The sequence below is a fragment of the Lacerta agilis genome, chromosome 2 (assembly GCF_009819535.1).
Source record: "Lacerta agilis isolate rLacAgi1 chromosome 2, rLacAgi1.pri, whole genome shotgun sequence".
Classification (NCBI taxonomy): domain Eukaryota; kingdom Metazoa; phylum Chordata; class Lepidosauria; order Squamata; family Lacertidae; genus Lacerta; species Lacerta agilis.
Window position 1 is genome coordinate 38,683,234 of NC_046313.1, and position 17,755 is coordinate 38,700,988.

Consider the following 17,755-nt stretch of genomic DNA (forward strand, 5'->3'; position numbering starts at 1 on the left):
CTCTTTATAGGTCCAACTTTAGTTGGAATTTGAATATTTGGAACAGATGTAAATTCAAATTGACATGTACACCCCATCTCCCTGCCTGGTCCTGAACTCTGTCCCAACAGCTACATGCAGTGGCTGAGCCTGTGTAAAAACCATGGACTATTGGCTCATTCCACTGTGTACTTGCATCCCCATGCTACAAGGCCTTGCTCTAGTTCTGCACAATGAGATGTAGAGCCCCTGCATTAAATAGGATCCCACAGAGCAAAACAGTCTAAATATGTGCATTGAACAATAGTTCCTGACATTAGCGGCCTTCACTGGGCAGCCTCAGGAATTTCCCTTCATGAGCTTTTATTTTCTCTGCATTTTTTCAGAGGCACGCATTGGAAAAGTGATATCCTGTCCCTTTTTACCAATCAAGTTTAGTGTACCGCACCAGCCAAAAGCAACTGCAGAGCTGCTTTTCATTGGTGTGTTGTGTTCGTAGGCCACAGATCAGAGCCATAACAAACACTGTACTTTGCTTAACAGAAACTGGGCTGAGAAGGGAAGAAGGCAAAGGCCACGAGCCATCATTACTCATGTTCTATTCCTGAGCAACAGGCATACACTCTGAAGTGTTTGTCAGTAGCTGCAATGCACACAGGTATGGTCACACAGCGGGAAAGGGAGAGGCAGTTTTCTCCATAATTTATGCTGAACATAGTCATCTTCAAACATCTCTGGTGCCCAGCCATATGGACAATAAAAGCTGTTGACCTATGAGAGGGTCTGCTATAGAACCTCTCTGGAAAAACAAGTCTTGTGTGCCATCTTGAATATGGTGTCAAATATATAAGGTGTGTCATTCTGATTTGCCATGATGTAAACCAATGCACCATTGGTTACCTGGGTGAAGCAGGCATCGGAGAGGAGGAAGGATACAGACCCAAGAAATGAAATGCTACAGGTAGACAAGACAGGCCTAGTTATGAGAGCACAGGGGCACATAAAATAGTACTGAGGGGGACTCTGTTTCCCAAAGGTCACCATAAATCTATCTGGCCATCTGTACATTTCCCACTAGAATGGTGTTCTCTTGTCCAATATTGTATGGCTCATCTTCAGGCCAGTTCTTGGCCTGTTCTACTGAAATAATGATCTGCAAAGCACTGTTGATCTTCTCCTTTCCTGCCTGTTGGGCCTTCTTTATACAGGATGCAAGCACTGTGGTTGCTGCTAGAAACTCCAGCTGTGTGACCACAAATCCACTCCGTTGCCACAATGTTATGGGAATCGCATGGCCTCAGAAGTGCCCTTTTGTGTGTGCCGCAACCATGCAGCCTGCATACTATACAAAGTAGGCCTTGGCCTCCCAACAGCTCATATACCATACTGAGATCACCAGTACATCCTTCTGTACAAGTCCTCTGAAGAAAATGCAGAGCCATTGTGTTACCCTAAGTGAGATCTCCATGGAGTCACATCTGCCTGCAATTTGGCTTGATGTGTTAAGAGAGGTGTTACAGGATAGGTGGACGAGGGAAGAGAGTGGTTCTGATTACTTTGTCTCCTCAATTGTGCTCTGAAGTTAGATGTTTCAGCTAGCATCCAGTCTCAGAGCCACTTACATCTGGATGTAAGGTCTCCTAATATCAAGCCCATAAAAACTAGTGCTGCTTAAGACAGAGGGAGTTGATGCACTAACCTTGTGAGAAGTGTAGATAAGCCAAGTGTCCTTCAAGTTCTGAGAATACCAAATCTTCTACATATTGCCTAAGTAAAGCCCCCCCCCCCCCATTTATATCCCTGCCTTTCCACTAAAGAGGGCAAAACCCACTGTCACACGAGCCGAAGTCAACCTCTCCTTCCCCTGCACTCTCCCCAAAATCTACACATGAAATCCTCTTCAGTTGACCTCGGAAACATCTAGGATCATACTGTGCAAAGGGCACTCCTTCAAGTACTCTGGGCTCAGTCCATTGAGGGCTTTCAAGATAATAAGAACCACACTTTGAATTTAGGCAAGAAATGAGTCACTACTTACTGCCATTGAAACAGGACCCACATGTTCATTTCAGCATTTTGCAGCCATTCAAGTTTCCCCAGGGTATCTCCAAGTAGTAGCAGGTGTTGCTGTAGGTTTAATACAAATATTATCAGTTACCTGAATTTTACATCCTAACCCTAAGAGAAGGTGTGCTATTGACTTTTTTTTTTTTACAATGGTTATGGAGTGGTCATCTTGTTCTTCCATATGTTTTCTTCCTCCTGAGATTATGAAGGCTCAGTTCCTGCTTAGGTTTAACCTAAGGACTACTCGGTGATTTCAGGAAGAAGGAAAGGCAGCCCTGACTTAATCCAGTGCTGCAGCAGGACAACTAAGACTTGCAATGCAGGTGTGATATCTGAGCTTTTAGCTTGGTGGGAAATACAATAATAAGTCACATGAACATGTTTCCTCTAAGCAGAGGTCTCCGTCATCACATCTCACTGGTTCAGTTTCTTCTGCCTAACACAGAGCCATCTCCTTAGCCTTCTCATTTCAGGAGTAATTCCCCTACTCTAAGAGCAACAAAGTCTTTCAGGACTTCTCAGGAAGGTGGTGTTGTTTTTTAACCTGCCAGTTTGCAGAAAACATTCAGGTAAAGGTTTGCTTCAACAGGGAATCGATGGGTGGTTCCAAAGGCAACAGACAGCAGGAAACTTGGACTGCAAACCGCCCCCCCCCCCAGCTAATACACATATGGCTGGATTGTGAACCTCTCACACAACGAGAAAGAGTGGGGTGGAGTGGGGTGTATCCCAGCTCCTTACCACCACTGTTGTTGCTGTCATGCTCCCTAAGTTGGAAGGATAGAGCTCACATAGGTTCCCCAATCAAGTTAGAACTAAATTGCATGGGAAGCATACATGAGTAGGACAGTTTACTGGTGGAGATATTTGCCTTCAACTTATGGAGGGCAATGAGAACGTGCATTAGTGATAAGGGAGACATTTGATTCTATTTGCATTATAGGTGAACCAACCTAATTCATACTTTCTGAAACTATATGAACCGAAACATAGCCAACCTTAGAAATTCAGTTCTCTGCATTTTGCAATGCAGTTGTCCAGCCAAGTAATGTATACAGAAATGCATACATTGGAGGAGCATAAAAAGGCATGTATGGGTGAAACTGCTTTGCAAAAATGTGTACATTAAGGAAAATGGCATACAAACACATGCATATTAAAATGGGAAAAATCAGAAACACTTGCCCTTCCCAACAGCGACAGAGGACAAAGCTAGAACATTCATCCCCATTATCTCTCTCATGCAAGTCTACTCATGTGGGGAACTAGAATGAATATTTTTTTATTTTTTTATTTGATAGAATTTTATATGCTGCCTGATTATTAAAACAAAAACATCCAAGTGTTTTACCAAAAAAAAAAAAAAACCACCAGGGTGCTCAAAAATGACATATGCAGCCAGAGGTGAGGTTTGGGAGAAATTTGTAGTTAAAGGCAAACCAATTTTAATTGAAATGTGAGCTTGTCTGTGCAGCTGAGTGAGCAGCTGCAGTGCAGATTTCAAAGGCATTTCTGGCTACATGGACAGTTCTTCCCCCAAAATCAGTCAGACAGCCTTTTTTTCAGTTGCTTCACCTATGTTCAGCAACATGTGCACACATGACAGGGAACCCTGCGAAGTATCCCTGTATAACATATTTGCTGCTTTAAAATTTCACATTTTAAGGTGTGCCCTTCCGTTTTTAGTGTCTATTTAGCCTTCGTTTTATCACTTTGACCTTCCAACAAATTTTTCCAGGATGGCTAACATGAAATCAATATCTTATGTGTACACAAACAGCAAGCCCTGACACAGGGCCCATCCACACTTTCGTTTCTCCCATGATTTCAAGTTACAAGTCTGAGAGGTTTCTTTCCCAAGGAAAACCTACTGTTTACTGCTGAATCGAAACAAACACCAATCCGGAACTTGATCAAAATGTCTTCCAATTCAGCAGCAAACAGCAAGTTTTCCCAGGGAAAGGGGTAGGGGGGGGAGGGGACGACCCCACAGCAACACCTCTCTGAGCTGTGACTTGCAAGTGTAGATTGTCCTACAGCTGCCTTGGTTGGTTCCTCCTGTAATTATAGCATCCCCTGTAGGTCAGTTCTTGCAAAGCCCAAGCCACATTACACTCTGCTGGGTTGGGTTCAAGTACATAACAAGACTGGGAAGAATGAGAAAGAGTTCAAGATGAACTCATAAAATTGTGCATTCCTCAGAACAAATAGACAGAAGGAAGTAAGTGAAACAGAAAACAATTTTAATGCATGCACAGGAAATGTCATTTCCTAAATGAAGCAATCTTGTGTTTCACTGAACAGGGCTAATACAGCTGTTCAGCTCCCCCCCCCCCCGGTGTGTATGTTTTAGGGTTCCTTTCTTAAACATCCCTGGTTTTCAAAAGTGTTGCAGAGTTAAAGGGGAAGAAGTCATTCTCCCCCTAGTTAGGCTGAACTGCAAATGCCACCTTTGCTTAACTGCACTTCTGGACAATGTGCACAATGCAGCCCGTGAGCCACCCAGCTGACAGCCTACATTCAGCAACTATTGAGCAGCCAAATCCTTCTTCTTAGGTTTTGTTTGGAGGGCAAGAGTATGAACGCAAGAGGTGCCCCAGGGCTGGGGGGTAAGAGTGGTGAAAGAACTCGTCCAGCTTCTTTACAGAATCTCTTGCCTTGAGATACAAGCTCCTTAACACACTTCAAATTCTCATTTCTTCCCATGGTCAAATGTTAAATCAAATGTTAATCACAGGCTGAAGTGAGCTGAAAGCAATGGGAGAAAAGCCCTGGAATAATTAGCCTCCGATTCTAGTTTATTTTGGTATAAGTGACAATGTGCAAATATTATCATCTTTGGCAATGCAGAGGTGGGTGGCATGCAGTGACATGAGAGTGGCCTTGAAGTTGTGAGTGTGGTTAAAAGACCCTATGGCAGGGAAACCTTGGAGCCTTCAGGTGTTGCTGGGCTACAACTCCCATCATCCCTGACCCTTATAGCTACGCTGGCTGATGAGAGTTGGTCCATAAATACCTGGGGAGAAGAAGGACCCCTGCCCTGCCCTATGGTTTCCTATTCAGCAAACAATGGTTGTTGATTCAGAACAACAAACTATATCAGTCATCCTGGCCTACCCTGACTGTATGGAAGGCACATTTCACACAATAAACCATCTCTTGGATGCTGAGGAACATTAACAAAGGTAACAGTTCTAACTCTATGACTTGTTAGCCAGCTTGAGATTTCTTAGCAGACCTCCACTGGAACCATCAATTCCCTGTGTTAATTTTTCACAAGGGTTAAAACTTCAAAAACTAACGCAATGCTTTCCCAGAAACATCTCAGCAATAACTGGATTGGCTCAGTTCTCAAATAATAGCTACCTGTATGTTGTATGTTTACTGCTAATCAACAGGATGGTTCAGCATCATCTCTGAGGTGTCTTCACTGAGTTGTAGAGGCAGCAGGTGGAATCAGTTCCAAACATTATACTTCATCTGCCAAAGGCCTGTGAGAATGAAGGGAGACAGACATATTCTGTTCTTATTATATTTATGTAAATCTGGGGAGGGGGGGGGGACTAAAAAGTCCATTATCTCATTAGTTAGCGAAAATGGCATTTGGTGTCTCTTTTGTGACCTTTCATGATTTGTGGAAGTTCTCACCAATGGTGTAGAACTGCGCCTTACTGTTGCTCTAACCACATGCTTTGCAGTCGCTTCTTCAAGCCTTCATTCCATAAGCTGACAAGGAATCCTTTAGCAAGAGTTTCTCTTCCCCAAGGAAGCCAAATCTTATTGTAACCAGCTTAATTTGGGGGATAGCTATTCCCTGAGGGGAAGGCTGAATGTCCAGCCCTCTTTGTGCTTTAGCCCAGTTTATGGAATCCATGTTTATTCTTCAGTAGTTCTGACAAGAAAGTACATTTGTTATCTGTATCTTTGCACAGACTCTTGGTTACGCATTAAGCTTCAAGGCAGCAGTATTTGACTGTTTTTCTCTGTATTATCCTTGTTGTTATACTTACCTGTAAAAGCACATTCTGTAGGTACTGTAAACAAAACTATTACCAGTTTAGTAAAAAAAAAAAAAAAGTTAGAGTCTTAAGGATTTTTTTCCACTTTTGTCAGTAACAAATATTTATGGATTCAAAAATAAAGCAATTTCAACAGAAAAAAGCTGTGTTTGCTTTTGGTACACATAAGAGGTCATCTTTCTTGGCTGGTTTTGCAAACTTTGTAAGCAGAGAGGTAGGCTTGTGTGTATGTGTTTGTGGATGTGTGAAGAGCAACTACTGTATAAAATCTAGCGCTTCAAATTCTATAGTGTCCTTATTTTACTTCTTTGTTAATATGTACAAAAAAATGTTGTACTGCCTGCACACAGAGGGCTATTGAACTGCAGGAAGGAGTTATCTTGGCATACATGTCAGCCAGCATGCACACACCAACACATGGCATTCCACAGCAGAGAAATCTCAAGACTGCACAGGAAGAATCCACCTCCTTCCAGATCTGTACCATGATATACAATAAAACACGATCCTTTCACTCCTGCTGAAAGATTATTCAAACAAAACCAAAACACCAAACTGGCTAGTAGATATAAGGAACAGTTTACTCAATCAAACATACTAAAATAAACACATTAAAGTGCAGCGTGCAAATCCAAGCCTGTCGATACTTATAAGCAGTTAATAAACTGATGGCACTATACTGCCAGTAATGATAATGTCCTAGCGTAGTGCAATTACGCAAAAGTGTTGCAGATGGTACTCTACCGAACGCGCAAAGTCCTGTACGAGGGAACAGTCACAGGCAGGCTTGAAGACGCGGTCATGCGTGGTGGTAGTCACAGACAGGCCCTCCTCACCGTCCCTCAGCGAAAATGGATCTGAAGACCTGAATCCCGGATATTGATCAGGTTTTGCTAGAGCTTCTTCAGTTCATTGTACTATTTGTACAACACCATCCAATAAAATTATAAGTTCTTCACAGGCAGTATTGTGCCATCAGTTTATTAATTGCTTATAAGTACCTAAAGGCTTGGGTTTGCAAGCTGCACTTTAATGTGTTTATTTTAGTATGTTTGATTGAGTAAAGTGTTCCTTATATCTACTAGCCAGTTTGGTGTTTTGGTGTTGTTTGATCATAATCATTATAACACCTGATACTTTTTTGTGTGTTCTATTTAAAAAAAATGTTTAGGGGTACTCAGTTTCCTACTCATATTGAAATACTGCCCCCCAATGAGGCCAAACTTAGATTTACACAATGTTTAGGGGTATGCATACCCCCACGTACCCCTGTTTTAAAAAAACCACTGGTGTTAGACAATCTTAAATCAGCAGACTGAGTGATATATCAGTATGTCATCCAAAACCAGTTTGAAGTCCATATCATGATATCGGCTTCATAATTCTTACCTAGCAATATATCGTGAATCATGATGTTTGGGGGGGGGGGCACTATCCAAAAATCACCATGTGGGAAAAACTGAAAAAGGCGCATAGCCTCTCTTGCTAGCTAATCAGCACCAGGACCTTCCCTCTTCCTCCCTCCAAATCCTCCGCACGGCTCCAGGGAATGGCTGCGCAGCAAGAGGAGCAAGCCTAATGCTCAGTGACCCATGTAATTCAAACTCCACTACAGATAGCAATCTGCTGAGGCCAGAAAATGCTCTCAGAGAAACCCAGATGAAAATGAGAGGGAAGCCACACCATTTTGTGCTACTAAAGACCAACAAAGGGGGGGGGGGTGGATAGGTTCCTATGGGAAGAAGGCAGAAAATGAATGGGCAGGCGCGCGCACACACACACACACACCATTTCATGAATAGGCTCTTTGGTGGCGAAGAATGTGGGGCTGGGGGGACCTCAGCTTCTAGAAGTTGGCTCCTGTGTCACAGGCTAACGGTCTCCTCCCCTACTGAACTCATTGGCTGGCCAGAGGCAACCTGAATGTTAGGACAGAGCAATGCACAGACCCACTGCTGTAGTGTTGCAGTGAGGCTACAGCCTAGGAAGACATCAATGAGAGCCATTGTACACCCATTCCTCGGCAATTATCCCACGCCTGCACTGCAGTGCCTGAATTCAAGGCAGAGCCCCTGTCTCCTCATGCAGCTGCTACACCTCCCTTGTTCAGTCTATTTCAGGCAAAGCAGCTGGCAGGTACCAATCAATGTAGTTCATCATCTCTTGAAAGGTTTGCCCCCATTGCCTTTCCTCATTGACCCAGCATCAAGAACCACAGGTATCAGAGTGCTGCTTCACACTAGGTCTGCTGGATTTAAAGCCTTTTTTGCAAGTCAGGCTCCTTTCGGATAATTGGATGGATCAAAGTGCAATAGAAGCACACCAAATGAAACCTTGGAAGTGTGATTCATTCCCCACCACCACTCCACCCCCATCTCTTTCCCATATTCAATCTCGTGCCTGTTGAGCTGCTTCATAAAGTGAGGTGGGGGTTCAATGGTTTTCAATATGGAGAGAGAGAATGTCTTGCTAGGCTAGCAGGCAGGAGGCCACTATGACCCTAGGCCATCAGTGGTGGTGAGCGCATAGCTCTAAATGTGCAGGGTCAGCCTTTGTTGTCATATCCATCTGCACAATGAAACAAAATGCAGTTTCCAGTAACTAACCAGCAACTAAGTGGCACCAAATAATGCAACCATGAATGTGATCTAGAAAGGAGTTGGACAGACTCTTCTTCATAACTGGCCATTTCTACTAGCTCTTCCCATTGCCCATGCTATGACGCAACACTGCTATCACATATGGATGACTTTGGCAAAGCCTCACAAGGAGTCCAATACAAGTCCACATTTCATGATGAAACAGAAGCCATAGCGCAGTGGCTAAGCTGGCACCCTCCAGAGGTTGTTGGACTACAACTCCCATCAGTCCCAGCAAGCACAGCTAATATTCTGGTATGATGGGAATTGTAGTTCATTTTTTATTTTATGAATTTATGTATCTCTGTCTACATTAGTCTCGAAGGCAATTTACATATTGTTCCCAACTTCCAGACAGCCACATGGGTTCCCCATCCCTGCTTAAAGCATAATATCAGCCATTTGTAATATGCAGGGAAAGGGAATGTGTTAGAAATGACAAAGGTTCATGGCATGAGGTTGGCATGCAAATAGCTTCAAACTTTTGAAAGGCTACTGTATTGTTTTTGAGCAAGGAGCCATGCAGCCAACGACTCTAAGTCGCAAGAAAAACCAAGTGAACTCAATCTCTCCAAAAGGGAGATTTTTAAAACCTGCATCTTTGCTAACTCAAAAATTGCATGATCCTTTTTGTAAGTACTTTTCTTTTAAAGACATTTGGAACCTTTTTTTCTTACTTACTTTTATTGTACTGAGCAAAAGATGGAGACTTGTTTGCTGTTACTTCTGAAACTATGTGAGTAGAACATTCACTTATTTGCAAAGCTAAGTTTCTATGATTTATTCTAGCCTAAATATTTTCATGTGGAACATTTGTTTAAAGGTGGATGAGGGCAGATGCAAATCTAACCAAGTTTTAATTTGCTTGGAGCAATCACCATTGTGCTAACTTTGTTACAATGCAGTAACAATCTCTTTTCCAAACCTCTCTCTCGAACATTTCTGTGCCAACCCCCATGTGCTGCGAGAGCAATTGCTGACACATCCTGCCTTGCTATTGGCCATCTTTGCCCCACCAGGACATGAATTTCAGCTTGTGTTCTGAGCAGTTTCCTGTTACAGCTCTCAAGCTCCTGTATGTGCCACACTCCTGAAGGACACCTCATTGATTTTGTGTCTGGCACCCACCTGGACTCTCATTACAAACTGCTTGGCAGATGTTCTTTGGCATTGCTCACTCTCTTGGGCCAGGGCTTTATGACATGATGTGGACATTTTGTGCAGCATTTTCCCACAGTTGCTGGCAAAGGGAGGAAGAACAAGAGAAATGAATGAGGGATTTATCCTGACATTACCTCCACTGCAGCCTGGTGCCAACATCAGGCACAGAAAAGCCACATTCAATCTTTCTGCAGGCCAAGGAGGGACCATGCCATGGGGGTCCCTTTGAATCCACTGGACATTGGGGGGGTATTGTGCATTGCTCAGAGCTGCATTCCTGCTTCAAGTTTAAGATAGACATCATAGGGCTGGAGGGGATAGGTCATCCATTTCCATTCCTACACATCCTCAGCAGATCAATCCACATCTTCCTATGTCTGCCATGGGTTCAGTTTTCTTTGATAATCAAAGCTATTTAACATCCTAAATGCCCAGATCATTAGATTTGCTGGTAAAAATGGGGTTCTGCTATCACAAAATAATGTTCCAAAACTGGGATGGACCTAACAGACCCTGAAGTCCAAACTCAAACAAAAGAAGAGTGTGCTGGATCAGCTCCATTGCCCACCTAGTTTACAGTATCCTGTTGTTACAGTGGCCACCTTGTATGAGCCAAACACTGCACTCCCTTATTCCCTACACCTCCGCTTGCTAAGGCCATCTCTTGTGGGGTTGCCAACTTTTATTTTTGAGAGGATTCTGAGCTTTTAATGCTGAGCATGACTGGATGACATTCAGAGGATGAAGCTCATCAACTCCCTGCTGAGTAAAAAAATCACTTACTTTCTATCTGTAACGCAGCCCAAAAAGGAGTTGTCCTGGAAAGGGGTGGGGAAAGTTGGTAGTCCTATGTTCTGTGCACTATAGAACTCAAAACCATTGTGACTAAAGAGGCTGGTGACTCAGGCAAGCCTTGTGTGGCCTGTATTTCATCAACTCTGCCTTTCCCTAGTTAATTTCCCAGCAGGATTGCATGATATAAAGTGATGCAAGCTAGCTTCTGCCTTTTGGGGAGATGAGCAGAAAATTAAACAGCCCCCAGCTGGCAAAAATCAGCACTTTCAGAAACAGATTTCCCAGTCTTTTCCAGAAGAGCATGCCGAGCACGATTCTTTGAGAAACCTCCCCCTGTGGATGCTCTTTTGTGATAAATGGGAGCTGTGCGGCTTCCCAGAGGATCATGTCCATTCTCATTGTGTTCTGGAACAGGCAGGCTGGTTTCACATAAAAAAAGAAGAAGGATGCGTAGCTTTCCTGTGCAGAACCAATTGGCACAGTCAACCGTATCTGTCATTTTCATTGCAACCCTGCAGCTGTGCCTCTGCTCTGACACTGTTGTTATACTGTTATTACCGGTATATATTTATTTATACCCCTGCCATCTTCCCTGACAGGGACTCAAGGTGAACAGCTAAGAACCAATAATTAAAAAACAGTTGAACATTTATAGGATTAAAACTATATATACACATAGTTGCATTATAAAAGATCTCCACCAAGACAGAGGTACAAAACACCCATCCAAGTAGTGTGGGTAGGCATCCCCATCTTTTGGCAGCCCCTTCCTCCCAGAAGCAGCATCATTATGCAACTGCGTTAACCCTAAACACCTTATCTCTCTTGACACCTTATTATCAGGGGTAGCCAAAATGGTGCCCTCCAGATCTGGCTAGCTTTGCCTTTCGTGTTTAGGAGAAATCTATATACTTAGACCCCTCTCACAACTACATCAATTATCCAAGTATCTTACTACCTTCAACAGTCCTCTAGCCCTGGAAGACCATTTTGTACCTATGCATGCTTTTGCTTGCTTAGTTTACACTAGAAATACAAAATCATCTTTATCTAAAGGTGTTGGACTTCAGGCCTAGGAGTGCGTGTTTGCAGCTATGGTTGGTTCACTAGTTATGGCACCTTTTGGACAGAGAGGACTTGACCACCACATTCTGTGCACTGGTAGAATCCTAGAAGTATATAACTGCAGGGTTGGAAAGGAATAACAACAAAACCGTGCATGGCAGATGGCCATACCACCTCTGCTTAAAAACTGCCAAGGAAGAAAAGTCTTCTAGCAACTCCCACCACCGAGAAAGGGTGATATCTATGGCAACCCCTAAGTTGTGGAATTTCTGCTGTATGCTGGAAATACATCTCTTTACACTCGCCTTTGTCCTGAAACTCTGGCCTACCTGGCAGCAAGTTATGCCGAGTCCAACATTCAAAGTCTGAGGGGGTCCATCCACACAAGCAGAGTCCAAAGGTCAGGAAGCATGTTCAGGGTCAATCCAAGTAGCCAAGTCTGAAGTTGAGCAGTCAAGATATAGTCCAGAGTCAAACCCGAAGCACAGTCCCATAGAGGTCCAGGAGAATCCAAGCCGAGGTTCATCGACAAGGGCAGTTGAGCAGACACAGCACCTCAGCTCTGCTTCCCTTTGGTGCTTTGCATGCTGATTGCAGCACCTGGGTCTGATGAGGCAGGTGACCCTCACCTGGTCCAAGCCTGCTGCAGCTGAGAAATCACACACCTCCTCCCAGAGCTAGCGAGCCCCACCTGCCTATCTTTTGTTTGTATAGATGTGTTTTTGCTTGTGTTTGTTACAATTGGTTTTAGTATTTATACTATTTTCGTGGGTTGCTTCAGGTCACTTTTGTGAGAGAAGGAGCTTATAAAGTTAAATAAACAAAGCAAGCAATGGAATGGAATGGAATGCAAGGCATAGAATTTTCCAGGAACAGAATTGCTAATTTGAGCAACTATGTTTGGATCCTCCAATCACAGAGAGCTAAGCTCTGATGTTGTGGTATGATGAGAGTTGTAGTCCAACAACACCTGGAGGCCACAGGTTCCCCAACCCTGCTTATAAACAGCTGGACAGCTGGAAAGATCCCAGTATCAGTCCTTAAGCACAAGCCCTGATCTAAGGCAGCTGTGCTCCAACTGTGTTAGGAGGAGAAAGCAAAATGCCCCATTAGTATGAGCACAGAAGAAGCCGCTCTGGGAAATATCAGGAGAGAATCATTGTAAGGCAGTATAAATTTTGAGTTTAGGAGTTGTCAACAGTTGCAGTACCGGGGGAAGGTTTCTTGTGGCACACTTTGGTCTCCTGTGGTGTTACTGTACAAAGTATACATCAGCAAAGTAACACGGGGTCCAAAAAGATACTGAAAATGAAATGGTGAAGCAAAAAAGGGACTAGGACAGTTGTCAAATGAAAGACATGCTGCAGAGAACTGGAGAATGTGAGCTGTACTGCATTGTTAGGGGACCAGACTAGAAAGATGAAGAGACTTTAGCCAGCATGGTTTCTTTATGTGGCAAGTGGAGAAGCAAGAGAGGTATTTAATATTTTTCACTTCAATGACAATGCAGATAAAGCAATGGGGTGACACAAGTTTTGATTAATAAATCTGCAGCGTACTGTGCACCCAGCAGAAATGTTACATATGAAAGGCACACATTCTTCACTAGAGCTCAGAGTAAAGAAAAAAGTGAAGACTCATATGTGACTAATTTAAAGCAGTTAGCAGGGAGTGGTGTCAATCATGTATTAAAGATCACACAGTTTGTGACATAAAGTCAGGCAGATTACTGAGAGTGACTGGTTTAACTCTGGAGTGGTACATTTGCTAAAATGCATAAATCCAGAGAACAAAAATCTCAAGAACCCAAGAGATATGAAGAAAGCAAATCTAAAAGAACACTTTCAACTGGCTACTGTAGACAAAATTACCAGGGATAGGCGTGCCTGGCGTGCTCTGGTCCATGGAGTCACGAAGAGTCGGACACGACTGAACGACTGAACAACAACAAGGAGAACTACATAAATCAATACCAATTATCAACCAGTAACAAAGGGTACTAGCTGTGTAAATTCCATTCACCTTTTGGCAAATACAGTTTAAGAACATAAGAACCACCCTGCTGGATCAGACCAGCATTCTGTTCCCACCCACAGTGGTTGACTAGATGCCTCTGGGAAGCCCACCAAGACGACATGGGCACCCTCTCCCACCATTGTTCCCCAGCAGATGACATTCAGAGGCATTACAAGAACGCCTTTGTACCCATGGCAATTTCTCTTTTTGCACAGGCCCCAAAATGCTGGCAATGGAAGAGTCAAAATATGCTTTCTAGCATGAGAGTAATACTTATTTTATTGAAATCAAAATTTATAACACACTTTTCCCCTCTAAGAAGTTGCCTATAGTGGCTTACAAATTTGATGAGCTATAGATGCTTTTCTGAGATGGCAAAGGATAATCAACTGAGAAGGAGTCAATTCTTATGAAGCAAATATATTGCTATGTATCTCATGCTGTCTTATTTGTCAGCTTCAGAAACAAAATTGAAGGATTTTCAAACAGCTACTACAAATGATAGAGGTTTACAATCTTAAAACATACAATTTAGCAAGGCTGACTAGAAGTAAGAATGAAAGTTCCCAAAGATAGCTATTGGTATTGAAATTAGAAAGAGGAATTCGAGGAAGATATTCACCTTTTTTTTAAAAAAAGTGATAACCGTCATAGTAGCACAAGTTCTATGAAAAGAAATTCTAAATATCATGCAACACAAAAATCATCATCAGAATTACATTTTGAAAAAGAACTAGTAAAGAAAGAAAGGATAGGGCAGACATATGTGCTCTAACTGATGATTTGGTATCACCATGTAGATGGCATCAAACATCTAAAATAATTTTTTTAAAGCCTATGTTATTTTCTCCCTGTGACATCCAGCAGAGCTTTTGCAGGTAGTACAGGGCCTTTTACAGGGGGCGGTAAAACTGCTGGTAACTCATTGTAACTTGTTTGCAAAGCATTTTTTAGGATAAAATCGCTTGCATCTGCCAGGACGTTGCCCTGCTATAGCAGATGAATCTCAAAAGGTATCCAGAACACTGTCTAGTTCTGTTGTGTTTGATGAGTTTCAGTTAGCAAGGCTTGAGGATGTGGACAATGTGCTTAATGCCTCCTTGCGAGAGGGGTGCTCCCTGCTTCTTAAAGGAGGCAGTGCAAGACCACTCCTTAAGAAGCCCTCCCTGGATACAGAAAATTTATGTAACTACTGACCAGTCACCAGTTTCCCCTTCTTGGGCAAGGTCCTTGAGCAGGTGGTCGTGGGCCAGATCAAGGCTTTATTAGATCAAACTGAGAGTCATGTTTTCTTTAGCGGAGAAGGGGGGGCCATGTAATGATAGCAGAGACCAAAGGTTTCCATGAGTGGATGAGGTATTCAAGAAAGTACCAACAGAACTGGAAGGTAAGGCAACAGTAAGTCAGCTATCATTGTGGTCATAACTGCACCGTGTTACGTACATTTCAGTCTTCTGTAGCATTATTATAAAAAGTTTGCAGCAGGAGGAGAGGCAGGCTTGAGTTTTCTGAAGGAATGAGACAATTGGGAATAGTGGACAAACTGCCCCAAATGATATCACACATTCACCAGTACCAGTTTCTCCTTGCTGTGCGCAGAAGCATATGATGTGTTTGAAGATACAGTCTCAGATCACCCAGGGCAATGCTGAGGTCAATGGCCTACCCAGTGCCCACATGGACTGAACTGTGTGCAGAAGGAAATTCCCTCACACAGAATTCCTTAGTAGACATTGTTGCTATGGAAAGACATTCTTTTGAGCAAAAATACATTTTAAGCCTGCTGAAATAGAGCAGTAAAAACAACAATGTCCCATCATTTAATTTATCCTGAAACACAGGCAAGCTATTCCAGCTTCCTTATCTAGCTCTGCCACCATTACAGTTTGAAAGTAAAGTTATTCCACATCCCCCAGGTTGCACTTCTTTGCCATGGTGACAGTCACGGTCTCACCCAGGTGAGAAGAGCTGTAGTCGGGGGGGGGGGGCTGCTGCCAAAGCCCTCATTAATCAGCGACTCAATTATCTCTTCAAAGCCAGACAATCTGCAGAACATATTCAATAAGGTCCCACAAACAGCAATTTATCTCTAATTATCTAATCATCCTTCTCTAAATCTGCCACTTCTTACCAATAATCTTATTACTGTAATTAATTGCAGAGCTCATTAAGTACACAGAGCACAGTAAAAGTGTATACAACAACATCTAAACTCCACCCACTTCTTAAACCGGGGAGCAGGATGCCTGGAAAAGATTTTTCTTTCTTCCAGAGAAACCCACAGCAGTATTTCTTCAATAATAATAAAAGGGAGGAATAAGAATAGAATGGCAAATCTCTCAGGTCTCCAGAAGGACTACCCAATATAATCTCCACCCTTAATGAAACCTATGTCAATAGTTAAAACTAGGGCCAGCCCACCCATAAGGTGGAGGCGGCGAGTTGCCTCAGGGCGGCAGGCTCCCGTGAGTGGCAGTGCCATTGTGCACATGCTGCTTGCTGCCACCGGGCACTCATCCCTGCCAGGTGCTTGCTGCCTCCTCCTGCTCCTCTACTGCCACAGCCATGCTGCCACCTGGAGATGGCCCAGGTAAGCCCCGGCACAATGGCAGTGGTGGGTAGGCCATGGGGCAGGCCATAGCAACAAGGGTATCTGGCCACAGCTGAGGGGCAGGAGGGGGTGACAGGGGGCAGCAGCAGTGTGTGAAGAATAAAATCCAGCAGTCTGCCCAGAAGGACAGGCTAGAAGTAATGGCAGGAGAAGGCTCTGCCTTCCTCAGAGGAATAGAGCCATGGCTGGGAGCAAGATAGGGAACGGCCCCAAGTATTACAATTGCTAAACAGGAAGAAAAACAGTTACGTGGTCTGCCAAGACTCTCAACTATTTGCAAGTGGCCCAGGTAGGGGGGAGTTCTATATATCCTAGATGTCATGCTTACAGACAAAAAAACAAAACAAAACAAAAACAAAAACCACATAGGACAAATGAGGTAATTTCTTAAGGATAAAAACCAGATAACAAACACCAGGTACAAAATTTGCATAACATCTCACACTAATTGCTTCCAGAACAACCATTGGAGTCACTCTGCGGCTTCCTAACTGTGGTTCCTAAGGGTTAACACATTTATAGCAGCAAAAGCTTGCATTAATGCATTATTTCAACACATTATTCACTAGACTAGAACCACCGCATTACTGCTTGTATAGACTCTGCTCAGATCTCCACAAAAGGCCTCACACATTCAGGAAACATTTTAAATTAAGTGCATTTGTAAATGCATGTGCTGAGTTGTCTGGCCAATTACAGGCATTTAATAAACCACTCATAATAAATAAACTGCATGAGCCTGAGAGCCAATTTCAGGATAAAGGCGCAGCAGTAACCTTTGCACAGTAGGGAACATGCCCGCAGTTGAGAGTTTTGTTGCAAATAATCTATAAATTATGTATAGCATTTACCCATCAATGATCCTGCACTGGAAACACATCCATGTTCAGTGCGAGAGTGCCAAATAGAAAATGAAGAAATAAATCCTGTTTGTCCCTGAAGAACCCATCTCCAGCACTATGCAATTCCACAGCAGTGCTTCCTCTTGAGAAGCTGTTATGTACTGAGTTGAATAGGAAAGCTGATTAAAAAGATTGTCAAATTCTATCAGCTTTCCTTCTGTGGGCCGGGGCGGGGGCGGGGGACCTCTTTTGCAGATTTGACTGTGGACTATTAACAGTATAGCCCAGCTTCCCGCAACCTGCTGCCCTTCAGTCATCAATGAACTACACCTTCCATCAGTCCCAGTCAGCATGGCCAATGATCAGGGGAGTTGTAGTCACACAACATGCTCCAGGTTGTGGAAGTCTGGCACAATTCTATTAATGCCTCCTCGGTAGTCCCACCAAGTTCAGTTGTGCTTACTCCCTGCTAAGTGATATGCTTGCAGCCTAAATACCTGTTCAGCAAGTGAGGAACATCCAGGAGTTTAAATGTAGCCACAGTTAACTATTTCAATAAGG

General features: G+C 43.3%; 1 long non-coding RNA gene across 1 annotated transcript; it reads right to left on the reverse strand.

Moving 5' to 3' along the window:
• Positions 1-1,922: 1,922 nt before the first annotated feature.
• LOC117041161 lies at positions 1,923-10,358 on the reverse strand. Its single transcript, XR_004425937.1, has 3 exons — positions 9,833-10,358; positions 5,413-5,537; positions 1,923-2,106 (listed from the first exon to the last, which is right to left on the reverse strand). It is a non-coding gene; the product is annotated as an uncharacterized LOC117041161 (long non-coding RNA).
• Positions 10,359-17,755: the final 7,397 nt, after the last annotated feature.